Raw genomic sequence first — 3,508 nt, 5'->3', positions numbered from 1 at the left:
CTAAAATGAATTTCTAAATGTAGGGGAGAGATCTGGGGGATGAACGAGGCCTGCCCTGGGTGCCAGTGATACTGGTGTAGCCCCACAGAGGAGGAGCAACCTCCCTGGTGTGTGGGAAAGAGACTCCTGCCTGGTGGGTGGGTTCAGGACCTAGAAAAGGCCTCCTCAGCCTCTTTTTCCTTGCTGCTTTGCCACTGCCCCGAGGCAGTTCAGCCTGGGTTTAGTCAGCGTCTAGCAACCTCACTGAACTTCTGGGACCACAAGTCCCTGGGCACTTCTCTCACCACCTGGTCTGCATTGTCAGTGGCTCACACCCCCATCACACTGGCCTGCTGCTGTAATAGGTGTGAGCTTGGGACTTGCCATCTTGCAAAGTGCCAAATGGCTCAGCCAACTGCAGTACCTGGTGGAGCTCTTGAGACACCAGTTTGCTCTTTGAGGTTTGGATCAGCGGTGACCCAGATGAGAGCTCATTTGTAAGAACAAAATATATATCATACTTGGGAGGCTGAGGCAGGTGGATCACTTGAGATCAGGAGTTCGAGACCAGCCTGGTCAATATGGTGAAACCCCATTTCTACTAAAAATATAAAAATTAGCTGGGCAAGGTGGCAGAAGTGTGTAATCTCAGCTACTTGGGAGACTGAAGCAGGAGAATCCCCTGAACCTGGGAGGCGGAGGTTGCAGTGAGCCAAGATCGTGCCACTATACTCCAGTTTGGGTGACAGAACGAGACTCTATCTCAAAAAAGAAAAAGAATATATATTATGCTACCCCGTAGTTGAAGCGAATGCTATCTCTTATCAGCTTATTTCTGTGGCCTCTTAAGTGGTCTTTTCACATATGCCCTCCTTTCTAACAGGTAAATTATAACCCATCATCCCTCTGTTCAAACCCACAACGGCTTTTCTCTCACTCACAGCACAAGTCAGAGGCTTTACAGGAGCCTCCGAGTCTCCACATGCTCTGTCCCTTCCCCCACCATGGCCCCAACTCTGCTGGAGTGACCCCAGGCTCCTGGCAGCTTCTTAGACACAGCCTGACATTAAGTGTTTTCCCTTAATGCTATGTCTTTAATCAGACATATGTCTCACTGAGCCTTACCCTGTCACTGCCTGGTTTAAAATTCCAGGCCCCCTACTCTCTATCTCCCCTGCCTAATTTTTCTACAAAATATTTATCACCATTTGCCACACTGATTGTACTTGTTTATTGTCTGTCTTCCCCTATTCGGGTTTAATCCCACGAGAGCAAATGTTTTTGCCAGTTGATCATTCCTTATCCCTGACATCTAAGGCTGCGCCTGACAGGTAGTAGGTGCTCAGTACATCAGGGCTGCATGGGTTTGCCTGGTGTTCTGAGATCCTGATGTCGATGTGCCTAGTTCTACAACAATCTGACCTAACCCAGGATGTGAATCTTCATGTCCGAGAGCTGGTATTTGTTTCACAGTGTTGATTTGTGAGATAATGCCGCGCCTGCTCACTTGTGTTGGGTGTGTCTTCATGAGCAGGAGGAAAGGGAGACTTTCTCTGTGGTAGCTCTCCTTTCTGAAGCTGTCGTTAGCATCTGCATCAGTGGCCCAGAAGTGAACCTTCATAGGATACAGGTAGGTCAGGACCTGCTCTCCTGGGAGACAAGAACGGCGGTTCCTTTAAATACTATGCAAAATATTCCTTCACCTCACTATGGAGTCAGGTTCAGTCAGGCTATTTTGATGTTTTTAAAGGGGACTTTGGGAGGACTTTGCTCTCTGGCTCTAAGTGAGCATTAGCCATTTGTTTAATTTTTAAAGCAAGTGAGTATTAGGGAAATACTGATACTATGGGATCCCACTGGAAAGGCATATGCTTGTCTACCCATGCTACTTCTGTTAAAGGCCCAAGGCGAGGCCATCCAACCCCAGCCACTCTAAATGGCCGGCCACCTGTGCAGATGGGTGCCCAGTGGGGTTGGGCCCTCGGTTGGCATCACAGGCTCCCCTGCATGCCTCGCATGCGCCCCAGCTTGTCAAGCCTCCGTCTGCTTTGTTCTTCACTCTGGTGTCCCATGTACCTTCCTCAATCTCGATTTTGGGACGTGCCCTCTGGCCTTCATGAGCCACATTTGTAGAGGATATAAGAAAATCAAACTTTATTTCTCTATTTTGCTGGAGCGCTCCTTCCCAAAATGGGAGGTAAATATATGAAGATGGAAGATCCAATGTGTCATAAAATGTCTATGTTTTTTCTCTATCCTTGATAGACAGTTTGGGAATGTCTTAGGTTCATTTTCTGTTGCTGTGATAGAAGGCTACAGGCTAAAAGAAATTTATTTCTTTTAGTTCTGGAGAAGATGATCAATGTCAGCAGGCTTCCCAACGGAAGCCAAGAGCAAGGATTACAGAGTCCCAAGAGGAAACAATTTCCAACCTCAAGGTCTGGGAAGTTCAAGGTTGAGGGGTCACATCTGGTTGGCTTCTGGTGAGAGCCTTCATGGCGTGTCATAGCGTGGCAGAAAACTGGAAGGGCAGGTGAGCCTTGAAAAACGAGATGGGGCAAAGGGGACTGACTCACTTTATAACAACCAGCCTCATGAGAAGAAACCCAGTCTCTAGAGAATGGTGTTAACGCATGCATGAGGGTATGCCCCCATGACCGAATCACCTCTGAAAGTTCCCACCACCTCTCGCTCAGTACTGTTGCACTGGGGACCAAATTTCACTCTGACTTTCTGAGGTGGCAAACCACATCCAAACCACAGTGGGGAGGATGCAGGCCTTGAGGAAATGCTTGCCTCTTGGGTTTCTGGAATCCTTGCTGTTGGCTTCCATGCTCTGTTGCTATAGGGAAACCCCCTGACATTAATCCTCTGTCTTCCATGTGTGGTCTAGTTTTCTTCTGGAAGCTTCCAGGATCCTCCTTTTATCCCCAGGGTCCTGACATTATATAGTGATGTGTCATAGGGTAGGTTGGGCCCATTGTTAAATGGAAACTTTTTTTTTTCTTTTTTTGCAGATTCCAGGGCTGATTTAGATATTTCATGTTATATTATTTAAATACGTACCACTTAAAACTGGATATAAATTCCTTATGCTATGGTTATAAAAATCACATCAAAATTGCAAATTAAACATAGGGCCCAGCTGATGAAACTCACATGCACAACCTCCATTTGCTGTGGCGGCTGACTTCACTCCTTTTGTCACAGGAACGAGGTGCAGATTGCTGTAGCTCAGCGACTTTTGAGTGATAGCGTGTGACTTCACTTGGTGTGAATGAGTCGTTTATACATTAAATCTACCCTGTGGCTTTTTTCTCATTAGCCACAACAGTCAACATAACTCTGCTTGATGCCAATGTGTAAACACGGGGCAGCCCAGCACAGCGTGGTTATAGCGCGGCTGTCCAGACTATTCTTAGACTGCGCTCCTTACAGGAATTATTTTGGATTGTCATTAAAATGAAAACATGAGATGTAAATATTTTCATAGAGAGCTCACATAATCCCAAGGATTCAGTTCCTTTTA

The 3,508-nt window shown here is 46.7% G+C and overlaps 1 long non-coding RNA gene across 1 annotated transcript in view; it reads left to right on the top strand.

The window, feature by feature from the left end:
- The first annotated feature begins 2,349 nt into the window (after positions 1-2,349).
- LOC108311707 overlaps positions 2,350-3,508 on the top strand; it is a 9,199-nt gene continuing 8,040 nt past the window's right edge. The window contains exon 1 of the long non-coding RNA XR_001828336.2: positions 2,350-2,512. This is a non-coding gene — a long non-coding RNA (uncharacterized LOC108311707). The remainder of the gene's footprint in view (positions 2,513-3,508) is intronic.

Source organism: Cebus imitator, unplaced genomic scaffold (assembly GCF_001604975.1).
Source record: "Cebus imitator isolate Cc_AM_T3 unplaced genomic scaffold, Cebus_imitator-1.0 Scaffold6, whole genome shotgun sequence".
Classification (NCBI taxonomy): Eukaryota; Metazoa; Chordata; class Mammalia; order Primates; family Cebidae; genus Cebus; species Cebus imitator.
The sequence above is the reverse complement of the archived record's forward strand: the minus strand, read 5'-3'. Positions and strand labels throughout refer to the sequence as shown.